A 21,508-nucleotide genomic window follows, 5' to 3' on the forward strand; every position below is an offset into this window, starting at 1 on the left:
CTCGAGAAGTTTCATTTAATAAAGAAAATGTTGATTTTTAATGCCTTCAGATTAAAGTTTATGCCATTTATTCCCTAACTATTCAATAGTTTCTGTGTGAAATATATCAACATTCACGTTGTACATTTTTTAAATAGAGACGTCATACTTTTTCCAAACTACTTTTAGAAATTCACCATATTTCAAATTGTACAGTCAGAAAAATTGTTAAAGGGTATAGACTACAATTTAAATATCACACATTGATCAAATACCTAAAACTGATATTGGATATGCCTTATCCGAATGTGCCATTCAGAACAGAAAGTATTCTTCCAAAGTAAATTAAAAATGGGTATTGTGAGATTATCTGATGTTAATATAGATCAAGAAACATATGAGGAGGTGCAATATAATTTTGAATAAAATACAGTAAACACATAGGATCATTTTAACCAGTGATTCCTCTTTTTTAAAATTTCATAAGTTGATTCCATAAGAAAATTTTAACAGTGAAAAGTCTTGCAGGGCAGGAATAGAGATGCAGACGTAGAGAACGGACATGTGGACACAGGGAGAGGGGGGCAGGTGGGATGAATTGGGAGACTGGGATTGATGTATGTGCACTGCCATTTGTAAAACAGATAGCTAGTGGGAACCTGCTGTATAGCGCAGGGAGCTCAGCTTGGTGCTCTGTGGTGACCTCGATGGGTGGGATGGGGGTGGGGATGGGACGGAGCTCCAAGAGGGAGGGGATATATGTATACATATCACTGACTCACTCTGTTGTACAACAGAAACTAACACAACATTGTAAAGCAACTATACCCCAATAAAAAAATTTTAAAAAGAGTAAAGTCTTTGTAATAGAACAAAAACTCCATAAGAAAGAAAATTTCTTTTGTTTTAAAGATTTTTTTTTTGATATGGACCATTTTTAAAGTCTTTATTGAATTTGTTACAATATTGCTTGTGTTTTATGTTTTGGTTTTTTGGCCAAGAGGCATGTGGGATCTTAGCTCCCCCACCAGGGATGGAACCCACACCCCCTGCATTGGAAGGCAAAGTCTTAACCACTGGACCACCAGGGAAGTCCCATAAGAATTAAAATTTCTTTACAGTATTTGGAATTTAAGGGAAAATGCTGCTTATAGTTTTTTCCTGGGTTTTTGTTTAACATCTTTATTAATTTTAACCATATAAAGTAGGGTTAGGCCTCCTGTAAAAAAAAATTTTTTTTTTAAATCACACCTTTAGTATTTAAGAAGAAATTATTTTGGTCCAAAGTTGCTTTTAGACAAGGTTATAGAAAAGCTTTGATTTATGGAGGAGCTTCAAGATGGCGGAAGAGTAAGATGCGGAGATCACCTTCCTCTCCACAAATACATCAGAAATACATCTACATGTGGAACAGCTCCTACAGAACACCTACTGAACACTGGCAGAAGACCTCAGACTTCCAAAAAGACAAGAAACTCCCCCATGTACCTGGGTAGGGCAAAAGATAAAAGAAAAAACAGAGACAAAAGAATAGGGACAGGACCTGCAACTCTGGGAAGGAGCTGTGAAGGACGAAAAGTTTCCACACACTAAGAAGCCACTTCACTGGTGGAGACAGGGGGTGGCGGGGGGGCAGCTTTGGAGCCGCGGAGAACAGCGCAGCAACAGGGGTACAGAGGGCAAAGCAGAGAGATTCCCGCACAGAGGATGGGCGCTGACCAGCACTCACCAGTCCGAGAAGCTTGTCTGCTCACCCACTGGGGCGGGCGGGGGCTGGGAGCTGAGGCTCGGGATTCGGTAGGATCCCAGGGAGAGGCCTGAGGATGGCTGCATGAACACAGCCTGAAGGGGTTAGTGTGCCACAGCCAGCCGGGAGGGAGTCCGGGAAAAAATCTGGAGCACCGAAGAGGCAAGAGACTATTTCTTGCCTCTTTGTTTCCCGGTGCGCGAAGAGAGAGGATTAAGAGCGCTGCTTAAAGGAGCTCCAGGGACGGCCACGAGCCGCAGCTATGAGCGCGGACCCCAGAGATGGGCATGGGATGCTAAGGCGGCTGCTGCTGCAGCCACCAAAAAGGCACAGGTCACTATCCACACCTTCCCTCCCAGAAGGCTGTGCAGACCGCCACTGCCAGGGTTCCGTGATCCACGGACAACTTCCCCGGAAGACACACGGGGCGCCTCAGGCTGTTGCAACGTCACTGGGGCCTCTGCCGCCGCAGGCTCACCCTGCATCTGTACCCCTCCCTCCGCCCAGCCTGGGTGAGCCAGAGCCCGCTAATCAGCCGCTAATTTAACCCCGTCCTGTCTGAGCGAAAAGCAGACGCCGTCAGGCGACCTACACGCAGAGGCGGGTCCAGATCCAAAGCTGAACCCTGGGAGCTGTGCGAACAAAGAAGAGAAAGGGAAATTTCTCCCAGCAGCCTCAGGAGAAGAGCATTAAATCTCCACAATCAACTTGATGTACGCTGCATCTGTGGAATACCTGAATAGCCAATGAATCATCCCAAATTGAGGAGGTGGACTTTGGGAGCAAAGATATATTTTTTTTTTTTTCCCTTTTTCTCGTTTTGTGGGTATGTGTATGCTTCTGTGTGTGATTTTATCTTTATAGCTTTACTTTTACCATTTCTCCTAGGGTTCTGTCTGTGCACTTTTCTTTTTTTATTACTTTTTAAAAATTGTTTCCTAATAATTATTTTTATTTTAATAACTTTATTATATTTGATTTTATTTTATTTTATCTTCTTTCTTTCTTTCTTTTTCCTTCTTCCTCCCTCTCTCTCTCTCTCTTTCTCTCTTTCTACTTTTTCTCCCTTTTATTCTGAGCTGTGTGGATGAAATGATCTTGGTGCTCCAGCCAGGCATCAGGGCTGTGCCTCTGAGGTGGGAGAGCCAAGTGCAGGACACTGGTCCACAAGAGACCTCCCAGCTCCACGTAATATAAAACAGCGAAAATCTCCCAGAGAGCTCCATTTCAACGCCAAGACCCAGCTTCACTCAACGACCAGCAAGCTACAGTGCTGGACACCCTACGCCAAACAACTAGCAAGACAGGAACACAACCCCACCCATCATCAGAGAAGTTGCCTAAAATCATAATAAGGCCACAGACACCCCAAAACACACCACCAGATGTGGACCTGACCACCAGAAAGACAAGATCCAGCCTCATCCACCAGAACACAGGCACTAGTCCCCTCCACCGGGAAGCCTACACAACCCACTGAACCAACCTTACCCACTGGGGACAGACATCAAAAACAATGGGAACTACGAACATGCAGCCTGTGAAAAGGAGACCCCAAACACGGTAAGTTAAGCAAAATGAGAAGATAGAAAAACACACAGCAGATGAAGGAGCAAGGTAAAAACCCACCAGACCTAACAAATGAAAAGGAAATAGGCAGTCTACCTGAAAAAGAATTCAGAATAATGACAGTAAAGATGATCCAAAAACCTGGAAATAGAATAGAGAAAATACAAGAAACATTTAACAATGACCTAGAAGAACTAAAGAGCAAACAAACAGTGATGAACAACACAATAAATGAAATTAAAAATTCTCTAGAAGGGATCAGTAGCAGAAAAACTGAGGCAAAAGAATGGATAAGTAACCTGGAAGATAAAAGAGTGGAAATAACTATCACAGAGCAAAATAAAGAAAAAAGAATGAAAAGAATTGAGGACAGTCTCAGAGACCTCTGGGACAACATTAAATGCACCAACATTCGAATTATAGGGGCCCCAGAAGAAGAAGAGAAAAAGAAAGGGACAGAGAAAATATATGAAGAGATTATAGTTGAAAATTTCCCTAACATGGGAAAGGAAGTAGTTAATCAAGTCCAGGAAGCACAGAGAGTCCCATACAGGATAAATCTAAGGAGAAACACGCCAAGACACACACTAATCAAACTATCATAAATTAAATACAAAGAAAAAATATTAAAAGCAGCAAGGGAAAAACAACAAATAACACACAAGGGAATCCCCATAAGGTTAACAGCTGATATTTCAGCAGAAACTCTACAAGCCAGAAGGGAGTGGCAGGACATATTAAAGTGATGAAAGGGAAAAACCTACAACCAAGTTTACTCTACCCAGCAAGGATCTCATTCAGATTTGATGGAGAAATTAAAACCTTTACAGACAAGCAAAAGCTGAGAGAGTTCAGCACCACCAAACCAGCTTTACAACAAATGCTAAAGGAACTTCTCCAGGCAGGAAACACAAGAGAAGGAAAAGACCTACAATAACAAACAGAAAACAATTAAGAAAATGGTAATAGGAACATACATATCGATAATTACCTTAAATGTAAATGGATTAAATGCTCCAACCAAACGACACAGACTGGCTGAATGGATACAAAAACAAGACCCATAAATATCCTGTCTACAAGAGATCCACTTCAGACCTAGAGACACATACAGACTGAAAGTGAGGGGATGGAAAAAGATATTCCATGCAAATGGGAATTAAAAGAAAGCTGGAGTAGCAATTCTCATATCAGACAAAATAGACTGTAAAATAAAGATGATTACAAGAGACAAAGAAGGACACTACATAATGATCAAGGGATCAATCCAAGAAGAAGATATAACAACTGTAAATATTTATGCACCCAACATAGGAGCACCTCAATACATAAGGCAAATACTAACAGCCATAAAAGGGGAAATCGACAGTAACACCATCACAGTAGGGGATTTTAACACCCCACTTCACTTCACCCACTTTAACACCCCACTTCATCAACAGTAACACCATCACAGTAGGGGACATTAACTCCCCACTTCACCTTAACACCCCACTTCACCCCACTTTAATGGACAGGTTATCCAAAATGAAAATAAATCAGTAAACACAAGCTTTAAATGATACATTAAACAAGATGAACTTAATTGATATTTATAGGACATTCCATCCAAAAACAACAATACACATTATTCTCAAGTGCTCATGGAACATTCTCCAGGATAGATCACCTCTTGGGTCACAAATTAAGCCTTGGTAAATTTAAGAAAATTGAAATCATATCAAGTATCTTTTCCGACCATAACGCTATGAGACTAGATATCAATTACAGGAAAAATCTGTAAAAAATACAAACACATGGAGGCTAAACAATACACTACTTAATAACCAGGAGATCTCTGAAGAAATCAAAGAAGAAATCAAAAAATACCTAGAAACAAATGACAGCAAAAACACAATGACCCAAAACCTTTTGGATGCAGCAAAAGCAGTCCTAAAAGGGAAGTTTATAGCAATACAATCCTACCTTAAGAAACAAGAAACATCTCAAATAAACAACCTAACCTTACACTGAAAGCAATTAGAGAAAGAATTTTTAAAAAACCCAAAGTTAGCAGAAGGAAAGAAATCAAAAAGATCAGATCAGAAATAAATGAAAAAGAAATGAAGGAAACAATAGCAAAGATCAATAAAACTAAAAGCTGGTTCTTTGAGAAGAGAAACAAAATTGATAAACCATTAGCTAGATTCATCAAGAAAAACAGAGACAAGACTGAAATCAATAGAATTAGAAATGAAAAAGGAGAAGTAACAACTGACATTCCAGAAATACAAAGGATCATGAGCGATTACTACAAGCAACTCTATGACAATAAAATGGACAACCTGGAAGAAATGGACAAATTCTTAGAAATGCACAACCTTCCGACACTGAACCAGTAATAAATAGAAAATATAAACAGTCCAATCACAACCACTGAAATTGAAAGTGTGATTAAAAATCTTCCAACAAACAAAAGCCCAGGACCAGATGGATCACAGGCGAATTCTATCAAACATTTAGAGAAGAGCTAACACCTATCCTTCTCAAACTCTTCCAAAACATAGCAGAGGGAGAAACACTCCCACACTCATGCTACGAGGCCACCATCAGCCTGATACCAAAACCAGACAAAGATGTCACAAAGTAAGAAAACTACAGGCCAATATCGCTGATGAACATAAATGCAAAAATCCTCAACAAAATACTAGCAAACAGAATCTAACAGCACATTAAAAGGATCATACACCATGATCAAGTGGGGATTACCCCAGGAATGCAAGGATTCTTCAATATACACAAATCAATCAACGTGATACACCATATTAACAAATTGAAGAAGAAAAACCATATGATCATCTCAATACATGCAGAAAAAGCTTTCAACAAAATTCAACAGCCATTTTTGATAAAAACGCTCCAGAAAGTAGGCACAGAGGGAACTTTTCTCAACATAATAAAGGCCATATATGACAAACCAACAGCCAACAACATCCCCAATAGTGAAAAACTGAAACCATTTCCACTAAGATCAGGAACAAGACAAGGTTGCCCACTCTTACCACTCTTATTCAACATAGTTTTGGAAGTTTTAGCCACAGCAATCAGAGAAGAAAAAGAAATAAAAGGAATCCAAATTGGAAAAGAAGTAAAGCTGTCACTGTTTGCAGATGACATGATACTATACATAGAGAATCCTAAAGATGCTACCAGAAAACTACTAGAGCTAATCAATTAATCCGGTAAAGTAGCAGGATACAAAATTAATGAACAGAAATCTCTTTCACTCCTATACACTAATGATGAAAACTCTGGAAGTGAAATTAAGGAAACATTCCCATTTACCACTGCAAGAAAAAGAATAAAATATCTAGGAATAAACCTACCTAAGGAGACAAAAGACCTGTATGCAGAAAATTATATTACAGTGATGAAAGAAATTAATGATACAAACAGATGGAGAGATAGACCATGTTCTTGGATTGGAAGAATCAACATTGTGAAAATGACTCTACTATCCAAAGCAATCTACAGATTCAATGCAATCCCTATCAAACTACCACTGGCATTTTTCACAGAACTAGAGCAAAAAAATTCACAATTTGTATGGAAACACAAAAGACCCCGAGTAGCCAAAGCAACCTTGAGAAAGAAAAACGGAGCTGGAGGAATCAGGCTCCCTGATTTCGACTATACTACAAAGCTACAGGAATCAAGACAGTATGGTACTGGCACAAAAACAGAAATATAGATCAATGGAACATGATAGAAAGCCTAGAGATAACCCCATGCACATATGGTCACTATATCTTTGATAAAGGAGGATAGAGTATACAGTGGAGAAAGACAGCCTCTTCAATAAGTGGTGCTGGAAAACTGGACAGATACATGTAAAAGAATGAAATTAGAACACTCCCCAACACCATACACAAAAATAAACTCAAAATGGATTAAAGACCTAAATGTATGGCCAGACACTATCAAACTCTTAGAGGATAACATAGGCAGAACACTCTATGACATAAATCACCGCAAGATCCTTTTTGACCCACCTCCTAGAGAAATGGAAATCAAAACAAAAATAAACAAATGGGACCTAATGAAACTTAAAAGCTTTTGGACAGCAAAGGAAACCATAAACAAGACGAGAAGACAACCCTCAGAATGGGAGAAAATATTTGCAAATGAAGCAACTGACAAAGGATTAATCTCCAAAATTTACAAGCAGCTCATGCAACTCAATAACAAAAACAAACAACCCAATCCAAAAATGGGCAGAAGACCTAAATAGACACTTCTCCAAAGAAGATATACAGACTGCCAACAAACACATGAAAGAATGCTCAACATCATTAATCATTAGAGAAATGCAAATCAAAACTACAATGAGATATCATCTCACTCTGGTCAGAATGGCCATCATCAAAAAATCTACAAACAATAAATGCTGGAGAGGGTGTGGAGAAAAGGGAACGCTCTTACACTGCTGGCGGGAATGTGAATTGGTACAGCCAATATGGAGAACAGTATGGAGGTTCCTTAAAAAACTAAACATAGAACTACCATACAACCCAGCAATCCTACTACTGGGCATATACCCTGAGAAAACCGTAATTCAAAAAGAGTCATGTACCAAAATGGTCATTGCAGCTCTATTTACAATAGCCAGGACATGGAAGCAACCTAAGTGTCCATCAACAGATGAATGGATAAAGAAGATGTGGCACATATATATAATGGAATATTACTCAGCCATAAAAAGAAACGAAACTGAGTTACTTGTAGTGAGGTGGATGGACCTAAAGTCTGTCATACAGAGTGAAGTAAGTCAGAAAGAGAAAAACAAATACTGTATGCTAACACATACATATGCAATCTAAGAAAAAAAAAAGTTAATTAAGAACCTAGGGGCAAGACGGGAATACAGACACAGACCTACTAGAGAATGGACTTGAGGATACGGGGAGGGGAAAGGGTAAGCTGTGACAAAGTGAGAGAGTGGCATGTACATATACACACTGCCAAACGTAAAATAGATAGCTAGTGGGAAGCAGCCGCATGGCACAGGGAGATCAGCTCGGTGCTTTGTGACCACCTAGAGGGGTGGGATAGGGAGGGTGGGAGGGAAGGAGATGCAAGAGGGAAGAGAAATGGGAACGTATGTATATGTATAACTGATTCAGTGTGTTATAAAGCAGAAACTAACACACTATTGTAAAGCAGTTATACTCCAATAAAGATGTTTAAAAAAAAAATAATGTGAGACAGTTAAAGACAAGATAATGCAGAGTCTTGAATTTCAATATGTCCTCCAGTGTCCCATAGGCAACAGAGAACTATTAGAAGGAATATAAAGTTTCAGGTACACTAGATGAATAAGTTCTAGAGATCTGCAAAAAAAAAAAAAAAAAGCTTTGATTCATTTCATATATGTTACAATATTTTGACTGAAATTAATAAAAACTTCAAAAACATAGGTGACAAAGAAGATAAGCTATAAATTTTCATTTATATTCTGAATTTACTCAACGCTACTTCTGCAGCTTAGAACAACTTTTTGACATATAGTTATTTTCTCAGTATTACTCATCTGTAAGGAATCCTAAAAATTCTTAAACCAACCTTCACATTTTTATAAAAGGAAATTAAAATTCCAGGAATTAAAAGGTGAAGCATGACTCTAAACATCTACTTAAATGCCAAGTCAAGATTAGAGCAAAGATTCCTAATTCCTGTTTCAGTCTTCATTTAAAGTGAAAAATAAAAGTAAAAGCAATGTCCAGAGATCTTGAGTATTTGAAGAACAACATTTAAAGCTGGGGAAACAGAAGTGGGTAAATAGTTGCCCTCATAGGACTCGCGTTCTAGTGCGTGAGACAGACAAACCAGTGTCAAGACTGAACTCCGGTAACAACTAGTTTTCTGTACACTGACTCATCTTTTCCTCTAGCCGTAATTCCTTCCTGGAGAGCCTCAAATCCTTACCCTGGGCTTCTCTCTCTCACTGCCCGGTGGACTTTGTTCTGTCAACTGGCTTCTGGTTCACCTGCTTGCAGATGATTTCAAGATGCCACACCCAGTCTAACCCATACAAGCTGCCTAAGTTACTGCAGCTGCTTAAAATAACTTCACTTAAATCCCCAATTTCACTTCACAGTCAACAAAACCAAAACCAAACATATTCTCCCTCAAAACTGACTTCCTATTTTCAATTTCCCCATTCCTATTCCTACTATTATTATTCTCCAGAATTCTGAGTCCTAAAGTTTAAGTCACCCTTAACTCACCTGTGGCTCCCATTATCTAGTCAGTCTCTATATCCTATGTGTATTAGTCAAGGTTCTCCAGAGAAACAAAGATTTATTATATAAGAGATTGGCTCACACAATATGGGGGCCAGTGAGTCCAAAATCTGCAGAGTTCACTGATGTCCCATTTAGTGTGTCAAGGCCAGCAAGCTGCTATAAAATCAGAAAGAACTAAGGTTCCACTGTGAAGGCTGTCAGACAGAATTCTCTCTCATCTGGGGGAGGTGAGACTTTTGTTCTACTCAGGCCTTCAACAAACTGCATGAGGCCCAGTCATATTATAGAGGTTCAATCTGCTTTACTCAGTCTACAGATTCAAATTTTAATCTTATCAAAAAACACCCTCAGAGAAACACCCAGAATAACGTTTGACCAAATATCTCAGCACCCAGTGGCTCAGTCAAATTGACACAAAAAATGAACCATCACACTACGGTTTTACTTTGCAAAAGTTTCACACTCTTTATTCTCACTCTCACTACCATTATCTCAGTTCAGGTCCTTATGCTCTCCTACTGGTTTCCAGCAGAAGGATGTAAAACAGCCCCATCCCATCCTTTAGTTCATATATCACTGGGTACACTGTGGATACACTTATTATCAAAAATGTTGTTTTCATCATATCATTCTTGTTCTATTCCTTAACTCACAATGGCATCTTACTCTAAATAGATCCAATTCTTTTCCTTATAATATATTGTTCTATATAATCCAGCCCTACCTGCCTCACTGACCTGTTTCTTCCATCAGTCTCCTAAACCAGAACTTACATTATAAGTGGCCAATAGTAAAGTATGTTCTTCACTCATCAATGCCCTTTCTCTACTCAACATACTCTCCTTTTCTGGAAAGCACTGTGCATTCTTCTCTACCTACCCCAATCCCATCTACCTGCTAAGATTTGTCTCCAGCTTCAACTCCTTTTTGAAGTTTTCCTAATTCTACAAACCATATAAATATCTTTTAATTTTCTAAACCTCATATGCATTTAAGCTAAACAGATGTTTAGCTTACTCTAAACTACTCTGTCTTGTACTCTGTTTTATATCTGTTGTACATTCCTCTCTCCCTAGTCCCCAGTCTCACCCTACGGCCTCCAAATACATACCTTCTATTTATCTTGGGCTGAAAATCTTTGAATCTGTGATGTGTAAAGCAATGGATATACAGAGAGGTACTACTCTCAAGGACCTTACAGTTTCATGTGAGAGATAGATAATTATTCAAATAATTATGGAGCAATGTATTTCATGCTATAACAAAGGTACAAAACTCTAAGAGAATACAAGTAATTTAACAGAGGGAAAATCTAAACTGTAGAATCTAAATAGTAGAACAATGTGGTAGGGGATAAATTTAACAGGAGGAGGAGTGGAAAAGGCATTTCAAAAACTGAAAATAACCAATGAAAAGGAATAGAGACACTGAAAAAAATATATATATATGTAATGAGACATTTACCAAAATGATAAATATACTGGTATAAAGGATCAGAACCCAGGCACAGAATGGCTGAAAAACAAGAGATTAAATTCAGCAGAAGAATAACTGAGTATTAGGTAGAGCCCCAGAAGCAAAAACATGTCTGTAATACTGATAATGCTAAGTCCACAATTTGAATGGGCCCAAGGAGAATCAGCACGGCTGGAGGATGGAGCCAAGCCACTTCTAACCGAGGCAGCTGGCAGTCCCTAAAGCACAGGTGAAATGCTGTTCATTCCTTATCCATGATCCTAAACAACAAAGATTTTCCATAACTCATTTGGCAATAAATCTAAGCTCATCTAGCAACAAAAACTGGCCTAGAAAGACATGAGGCTGTTTATTTTCTTCATCTCATTTAGCATTAATATCTATGAATTTCACTGCAGGAATATTAATTGTTTTTATTATGAGTAGTTGTCCCAGATCCCATTAAAGGTTACATAACATATAACACTGAGTATGTGCTCCATACTACCTTTTTAAAATCTTATAAATTCTCAGTTCCAAAACATACCTGGCCCCTAGGGTTTTGGATAAGATTCTATGGACCTTAGATTTTGAGATTCCATAGAACCAGTCAGATACACAAAGGGATCTATCATCCAAAAAAGGTTTCAGAGTGCATGAAAGATCCATTTAGAATGGTTTTGTTAAATGGAGGATAAGTTTTCAGTGCCATACACATTCTATTATTGAGCACTTCTGTTATCAGTGGCAAAGTTTATTTTATTTATACTTAAATAATATTAGTTAAAAACAAAAATAAACTGCCAATCATGAACTCTTAGATCAACTTTTTCCCCCCCTTATAATGCCAAGAATACCAGAAAAAAACTTGTCAAACAACATTCTCTTTGCCTCCTATAACCTTAATAGATAGTTTCCTGGAATTGACTATTCAAATAGAAAATTAATTTCCATGCACAGCTGGAAATACCATATTGGCAGGCAAGAAAAACATCAAAAACCAGTAGATTAAATAAAAAGTGGAAGAACTACAAAGACTCAACAGAATAGAACTTGCTCAGTAAGATGGTCATATGACAAAAGCTTTTCGTCTGTGTATTTAATATATGAATACATCTTTTAAAGTGAAGTAGCAATAATCAAGGAAGCTCTGGATCCAGAAAAACAATTAGGGGATTATATCATTCAAGAAGTTTTTCCAGTGTTGTATGAAAGGAGAAAAGCTTAGCAATCCTCTTGCCAGGGATGAAAGAGGTCCTTGGGCCTGCATAACACATGGTTAAGACATAGCCACCTACTCTGTGGCATCTAACCATGTTTTTTTGTTGTTGTTGTTGTTGTTTACTTTGGGATGATGGAAAAGTTCTGAAGATGAATATTGGTGATGGTTGCACAAAAATGTGAAGGTACTTAATGTCACTAAAGTGTATACTCAGAAAGGGTTAAAATGGTAAATTTTATGATACATATTTTACTATAATAGAAAATAATTTCAGTAATATACAAAAAGCTCTTACCAATCAGTAACAAAAGAGAACAATCTAAAAGAAAAATGGGCAAAGGGCACAAACAAATTCAGCATAGGGGAAGAAATTCTAGCATTTATGTGGAAAAAAATGTTCAAAATCACTACAAGTCAAGAAAAACAAGTAAAAATGACTACAGACTATCATGTTTCACTTTCAAATTAGCAGAGATTTTAAAGATTGAGAATTTAAAAAAGAAAAGAGGTACTTTTGTCTTCCCACTGACAAGATCAGGCTCTGGTTTTCGATCTCCCTCCATTGCCTTGGACGTACTGGGTATCCCTCTTTGTACTGAGAACCATCAAGAAAAAGCAGGCTCGTGGTGCCATCTGGGGACTACTCCCTGACGCTGTAACTGACTCAGGAAATGACTTGTGTGGCCAATATTCAACTAATAACCAAACTAAACCAAATAATACACTTTGCACAAACACTTTAAAAACAAAAGAAGGAAAGACAGAAAACAGAACACTACCTTCAGGAACTGCCACACAGAAAGGCAAACAAGAAACAGCAACAACATGGGAAGAACAAAACTCCACAGGGCATCCAGCCAGTGGGATCCCTTGGTCCTGTTGCCTTGATTCTCAGATAGTCAGAGAAAAATTAAAAAAAAAAAATTAAAAACCTCCATCAGCTCTTAGTGCAGAACCGACACTTTTAAATAGCAACAGGGAGAAAGTTCAATAAAAATAAATGTGTTACGAAAGCAAGATAGAGAAAAACATTCTACATGAACTTTTCACTCACTGCACGACTTCCTAATGAGTGAAAGGTTGAGTTCAAGACACTAGGAACATTTCCAGATAAAGCATAATAGATTTCCAAAGTGGCATATTTTGTTATAAAACATGGAGCTACATCTCTATTATCTTTGGCAAACAATCCCAAAATATCTTGTACTTCAGTAAATCTGAAGGGATATCCCACAAGCAAAGTGAGGGATCAATTTAAGTGTTTGAATATTTACTCTCCATAGAGGAGAAGGTAAGTGCTGGCAAAATACCTGGCACAAAACAAGAGCTCAATAAATATTTGTGGAACTGAACTGAAACAAGTGGTAGAAGTTAGTAAAATTACCTGCATCTATTGATGAAATATATCAGGTTATTGTTCCAACTTTCCACCTGACTGAACCTACGAAAAATAACTGGGCTTATCGATAGAGAGAGGTTCTGTTCTTTTCCACTTGGTATCACAAGTACCAACCAACCCACAGGCAAGGTGCTCAGAGGCTCAGTGAAGACTCATCTTCCCCAGAATCAATATCTTTGACCCAATTCCTTCTGACAAAAATATAGAAATTTTAAAGTATGGGGCAGAGAATGTATAAGATGTATAGGTGATCAAAACAAAATTCTTAACAAGAGAGAGACTTGTTTGTTGATAGATAAGCTACCTCTAGGAGACCCACTCAAATCAACTGGGAGTCAGCCTCTTTCAATTTCCTCATCTGAAAAATGGGAGGACTCAATCAATAGGCTTCAAGCTTCTACAACTGCTACTCATACTGAAAAATACATTTCATATTAAGTGCAGTATGCATATTTATACATATATAGAAACATGCTTTTCTATATAAAAATATCAATTTTGCAAATTAACCCTTAAATCTTACAATGTGGGTGCACTCTGGTATGCTGTAGTGTATTTTATTCTATGTCATTGTTTACCTGCAACCACTAAATTGATTTCATGGCACACTAATAGTTCATGACATGCAGTTTGGAAAACACTGGACTAGATGATTCCAATTCATTAAGTGAAAAATCATGATATAATCCCTACAACATCTTTGCCTTCCCTTCTTCTTCACAGTAAATACTCATGATCTTTTCCACTCAAACGGCTTTAAAAGTGATTTTCCCAGGGTGCATGAATACTGCCAAACCCGACAGCAGAAGCAAGCCACAGGGATTCTGCAATAAAAAGTTAAACATCTACCAAAGGAACCCCTTCTACTCATAACGAAGTACATTTGAATCTTTGTAAACCATCAGGCAACAGCTAAATCAGGCAAAAGTCAAAATGATACTCATGCAGTGGCAGCAAACCACATAAATCTTGATTTTAATTAAATAAAATATATTTCAAAGTAGGTGCATTCTCCCTTCCAAACTATAGAATCTGTTTCCTGAAATAAGAATATTCTGACTTTCTAGAATAGCATCTATTGTCACTTTTGTAGATTTTCTTAATTGGCTGCCTTCTGCTGCAACACCCCCACCTCATCCCACCTCCTTTCCACCATCTTTAGTAATGCCCCAGACTAGTGGTGTGTAGGAATCTCTTGTGAAAAATGAGCTTGCTTTGAGTAAGACAATTCTTCTCGATCACAACTGGAGTTTTTTCAGTATATATCTGGGGAAAGGCCTTGTTTACTTCTCATTATAGCTTAAAAACCACCTAAAATATCATCTCTGCAAAGGTATTACAGTCTTGACATGGAATCCTAACAGTATCATTTGTGCTTGTCAATGATTTCAAGATGCTTTATTCTAAATCTTCTCTTGGTTTCTAAGTCTACAGGGTAAAAAAGAAATAAGTTCTTCTTCATAATTTATAATAACATAAATTATATTTATATTATAATTTATAACAAATTATAAAAATAAATATTTTCATCATTATAGTTTATAAAATAAAATGTAAAACCTCCAAGTTTTAAGTTTAAAAAGCATATCAGTTCATAGATATCAGACAAATACTAATGTCAAAAACTTAGGTCCATTGTCCTATAATCCAAGCATTCTCTGTATTTTCCAAACTTGGCAAGACATATTTTTATTTTTAATTTTTGAACTACTAATTCTGGAGGGAAAACAAACACCATTAACTTCCTCTTCAGTCACTAGCTGCCTGTGCCATGTGTTTTTATCGCTTCCTGCCACAAGGAAATACATTTGGAACAAAGAAAGATATTCAAAAGAGAGTTCTCTAGGTTAATCTAAAATCATTCTTTCAGGAATTGAGAAAGAGTGTAAACATATTTCAGTAATGGCACAGGATGATAAAACTACTCAGAAAACCTTCACATTGCTTTATTACATGACTTCATCTAATGCTCAAAACAGGTCTGCAAAGATTATCTGATGAATAAACTGTTAAGTTAGGTAACTTTTCTTCACCCACACAGCTAATAAAAAGCAGAGGCAGAATTTAAATCCATTCTGTTTCATACCTAACCTCATGGTGAACACTATATCACACTGTTCTCCCTATGAGCCTTTTGATCAAATTGTAGGTTTTTACGTTATCCTATTCATCCAAACCATCACAGTTTTTTGTGTATGTGTGGTGGGGAAAGTGATCAATAGAGGCTGTAGATGATGATAAGAACATGAGGACTGATTTACCATTTTACAGCTAAGTTGTGTTCAACAGTGATTTATTGAGTCCTAGGTACCAGGTAGTACACTAAATACTGGGGATCCTAAACAAAGGTACAAATTATAGTTCATGCCCTAAGGAGTCCATAAGAAATTTAGTAAAAGCTGTCCTAGTCTGCTTAAGCTGCTGTAACAAAATACTATAGACTGAGTGTTTTAAACAATATAAATTCATTCCTCACAGTCCAAGATGAAGGTGCTGGCAGATTTGGTGTCTGATGAGGGCCCTCTTCCTGGTTTGCAGATGTGCCTTCTAGCTATGTGCTCACACGGCCTTTCTTGGGTATATGCTCATGGAGAGAGAAATCTCTCTCTCCCTCTTCCTCTTCTTATAGGGGACTAATGCCATCATGAGGGTCTATGATGTAATGTAAACCGAATTATCTCCAAAGCCCACCCCCCTCTAAATATCATCACACTGGGGACTAGGGCTTCAGTATATAAATTTTCAACATATGAACTTCAATATATGAATGGGTTTCAACATATAAATTTCAGCCCATAACAGGAACCAAACAGGAAAACAAATAATCCCAATTACTTTGATACATGTAATTCCAAAAACATTATCACTTAATTGCATTTAACAAATATTTATTGATAGTGAAAGGAAAGTAAATTTTTGACAGTGGGTAAAAATCTATGAGACAGATAATATTCTCTACATTATACAAATGAAGAAACAGGCTCAGAGATGATAATTTCTCCAAGATCAAAAAGTGAGGAAGTGAAGGATTTACACGTGAATCTACCTAGCTTCAAACCCCAGCCGCTTTCCATTGGAGCAGGAGAGCTGTAACCAAGGACAACAGCCTCCCTCACTGGCTCTCCTAGGGTGTGCAAAGCATGGCCTTCCCTGGCAAGAAAGAGAGTAGCCTCAGAAGCCAGGTACAAACACACACAGCACATACAATCCCTCTTTATCAGAGGTGACTAAAGCCTGAATGCTGGTACAATAAAAGCAGGTCAGGGAACTGATTAAGAGCACATATCCTGGACCAGCCTGTCCCACCTGGAAAAAGAGAACATTCCACCCAGGATGAGAGTAGATCCACCAACTTCATGGCCAAGCATACTGTGACTATAATTCTCAAAAAATATTTCATAATGCTGAGTAACAGGAGAATAAAAATGCATACATATTTGAAATATTACATCAATATAAAAAAAGTATTTTAATGTAGAAGCAAATCAACCTAGCATTTGCTAGGTGACACAGATCCATCTATCCTTCTTCAGCTCTGAGAAAGTCAGTGTTATTCAGTGAATATCAAGGCATAGCAAAATTTTAAGCGTATACATCTGTTCTGGCACTGTGCAAAGTAGGTACTGAATAAATGTGCTGTGGATAAATGGATGGAGGAATGGCTAGATGCAGAAAATAATGAATTAGTATTCATATTACTTGATCATTTTTGGAATATATAATTAAATAATTTATTTTACTTAGGGATTTAAAATGATTTCTTCACCTTCCAATTAAATATCTATCCATATTTACTTCTAAGCCTAATTTGTATGATAGCCAAAGGGTCTAATTTTTCCTTTCCAGAAACAAAACAATTACATGCTACTATTTTACTTGGAATTTTTAAAAGTTGGGTTCAAATTACTATATTTAAAAGGAATTTGGGGAAAGACAAATTACTGAGAAGAAAAACAGGTGTGTGTATATATATACATATATATAGTATGATAATATAAGAGATTTTAAAAACTAGGTAATTTTGCTTATTAGTCGTGCAAACTGGGAAAGATAAAAGAACAAGAGGAAAGCAAAGATCTTTATTTCAATGTACTACTTAACAGCCATTTCACTGATAATATAGAAAGTTTTACAGAACAATGACTCTACTCCATTTTACTTTCTCGTTATTATCTGTCACTTGTTTCATAACCTTATTTTGTGAAAGTTTTACCTTGCAATATTAGGGGTCTTTTTATAATCCAGCTTGTATAATTCTGGGGAAGGACAAGCCATACACGTATACATGTGTATGTCTATGTCTGTCTCTGTCTCTCTGTGTCTCTGTCTCTGTCTCTGTCTTTCTCATTCTCTAAATTATATATATTGTATATATATAATTTAGAAATGGGACAATTCATATGCTAGTTAAACATTTATTTACAAGTTAAACTCCTTTATGTATTTCATATTTATTCACAAAATATCTCATGCTCATATAGATGTGAGAAAATCACCTCTTTGGAAAATTCACTTTAATTAATGTGGCTTTAGGTTTTTCAGCACTTGGTTTGCACCTTAGTGATGTGTGTGAACGAGTGGCCAGGAGAACTCAGATATGACTAAGTGTCATAATGTCAGGTGGTCCTGGCTGATCTCCTCAACACACAGTGTTAGCAGGAATCCTTGGGTGGTCACAGTTGTGTACCTGTGCTCTGAGCCTCTCTGAGGACCACCAGGCCTTACCACACCCCACAAGGCGTTGCAAATCCCCGAGAATTTTGGCTCAGTAGGTTCAAGTAGGGCCTGGGAACCTGTGTTTTAATAACTCCAGGTGCTTCTTATCAGGCGAGCCTAAAAAACACTGATATCATGTATGGGAAGGAGCACACTGAGGGAGAAGGCTGGAAATGTGGTTCACCCTATACCCTGGACACTAGGAATAGCTCATGAGTATTGGCAAGTTTTGTAGACCATAGCAAGCCATGGAAGATTTGTGGGAAAGGAAATAACCAGATTTGTGCTTTGTAGGAGTCACTAGGCAACATTGTACAACTAGGCTAAATGGAGGAGAGACTAAAAATAGACTAGTTGGAAGACTACTATAATAGTTGTAAGCAAGAAGTAATAAGTGCTAAAAGTTGGCAACAAAAATGGAAGACAGAGTCAATCAAGATTGAAGCCAATTTGATATGGAGGGGAGCAGAGTAACAGTATCAAAAATGGCACCATGGTTTTAAGCACAGGTGGCTAAGAAGACATCTGTTATGGTCACAGAAAGAAAGAAGGTTAAAAGGATTCAGACCAGGTAAAGTATGAGCAAACAAATTAATAAATGAGTGGTCAAAAGAAAGGTCATTTTCTGGGAGAGGAAATAGGGGTTTTATCCCAGTTCTACCATCTCCTTGCTAGTAGGCGCTAGACACGTCACTTCAGTGCTCTGAACTTCAGTACCCTCATTTATAAATCATGCTAGTAAAAGAGGACTGCTGTGAAGATTAAATGATATTATATGTAACATTTGATCCATAGTAAGCACTTAATAGACAATTACATTTTTGCCTGCTTTTATTTTCCCTGACTTTTACTTTCAATGACTTAAAACCATTCCAGATACACAGTAGGCATTCAATATACACTTGTTGAATGAATGTATTACTACTGCTATTAGAAATTCTATTGAAGACTGAGAAAAGATCATGGGATTTGCCCATTAGACAGTAATTCGTGCACTTAGAGACTGCATAAATGCCTCGGGGTTTTGAACACTTGGGGGAAGTCAAAGCCAGTCCAAGTGTTTTGGTGAGGACATTCTAAATCAAGTAGCATTGTAGAGTACAAGTCTTTTTTTTTTCGGGTTTTATTGGTTTGTTTTTTTATTCTGCATGTTAAAGAAATAAAGGCTTCCAGCTAGAAAATAAAAATCTGCTTTATTAACATTAATAGTTTTAAAAATCTTATACTTTATTTAGAGTTTTTACAGTATATTATCTCATTCAATCTTCAGCCCCTTGAGTTAAGGAATTCAGTTACTACTATCCCATTTCTATTTTAAAGATGCACACATTGAGATTCAGAGAAGTTGAGTGACCTTTAGGGCATGAGTGTCACAGTCATGAATTTAACTGAGGTCTTTTGACCACAAGTTTGCAGAGTTTCCCATCTACATTCCTCAAGCCCATTCATGTTATCCCAAATGAGCTCTCTTCTGTGCTTCCTCCCACCCTAAGTGTTCCCTTCTACAATTTGGAAGTGAAGGGTAGAGCAGAATCTTGAGGGCTTTGGTAAGTTTTGAGAGTACTGCTCCTTCCTCAAAACCCAACCAGCACCAGAGAACACCCATCCTCCAGCTAGCCCAGTGCCAGTGGCAGACACTAATGCCAGTAGCTCACCTATTCCCTGTTAGCTTCCACAGAAAAATCTGCCATTCTCTTGGGAAATATCAGGATGGGCTTCTTGGGAAGCTTTCCAGTGAAGAAGGTACAAGCCTTAACTTCTGATCTCAACCAATTGGTTAAACAGAAAAATTCATCTTCATATTGTATTACTGTAACCTTGTACCACTGCCCATGGTGTTGGGCTGCTTGAATTCACATCATGACTTTACCTCTAACTAGATGTACAACCTTGGACATGTTATTTATGTCTCTGAGGCCAGTTTCTCATCTTTAAAATGGGGATTTTAGAAAATAGTACCTACTCCATAGGGTTTCCACTATGATTAAACAAGATACCACATATACAGCATGTGGCACACTTAGAACTTGAAATATAATGAACACTCAAAACACAGTCATTGCTATTCAGCAGTTCATGATATCTCAGTCTTACAGAGAAAGCAGCCCAGGACCAGAATGATCAAGGCACTTTGTACACAGTGACCAAACATCACTTTGTAACAGTAACCATGCTTTCATTATGGAGAAAAATACACCTAAGATAATCACTGAATTTTTCATTGCCTGCAAGTGTCACATTCACTCCACTAATTTTGAATTATTCATTTGTAAATTAATGTACACTTAGAGTTCATAAATTGGAATAATGGGGGAGAAGACTAGATGCATAGTTGAGATTCAACAATCTTAAATAAGAAAATGAGGCAGTTTAGAAACACAGAAAAAAAGGCTTTTTTAAAATGTACAAATATGTATTCTCACATATCCTTGAAACAATTAATATCTAAATGAGATTAATTTGTCTCCTTTCAAAATAAAGAACTAAGAGTTTAGTTTTCATAACTAATTAGCCAATATTTCCTTTTTTAGAAACTATATGCCATCTCCTAAAGCGTAAGAATTTTATATTTATTTACTTTCTCCTACTCTTTTGTACTTCCCTGATGTTTCTTTTAATAGTAGTTCTCAACACTGGTTGCATATTATAATCACTTTGGAGGTTTAATAAATACCCATGCCTAGGCCCCAGAGAAGTCCGATTAAGTAAGAATCACTGAGGTTGGGGGTCCCATTTCAGGTTTGCTTTTGTTTGTTAAGCTCTACAGATGATTTTAAGGCAGAGTCCAAATTGAGAATCACTAGCTAACTCAATGTCTTTCAAACAACCGAGTGATGGACATCTTTGCCTTGATTGCTATCTATAAATGAAGCTTTTTTTTACTTCAAATGGTAAAACTACTTACTCTGAAAGCCAGTCTTGACTTTGAATACAAGTTAGTCTGATTTCCCTTGATTCTAATCAAACACTTCTGTGAGATTCCCAATTCCATCAATTTTCCTTAGAAAGTTAGGTGAGATAAGTCATGTAAAAAGACCACATTATACCTAGCACTCAATTATAGTACTAGAAAAAAAATAGGACATACAGGATACAGATTAGAGCTCTGCAGTGTTTTGTTAAGAATGTAGGTATGA

General features: G+C 37.4%; 1 protein-coding gene across 1 annotated transcript in view; it reads right to left on the reverse strand.

Moving 5' to 3' along the window:
- Positions 1-21,508, reverse strand: part of HDAC9 (histone deacetylase 9) — a gene marked incomplete at its 3' end in the record, with an annotated part of 936,726 nt that overhangs the window by 901,739 nt on the left and 13,479 nt on the right. The gene's annotated exons all lie outside the window — the stretch shown is intronic.

This window comes from Leucopleurus acutus, assembly GCF_964270905.1.
Source record: "Leucopleurus acutus genome assembly, chromosome: 9".
In the NCBI taxonomy this organism is placed as follows: domain Eukaryota; kingdom Metazoa; phylum Chordata; class Mammalia; order Artiodactyla; family Delphinidae; genus Leucopleurus; species Leucopleurus acutus.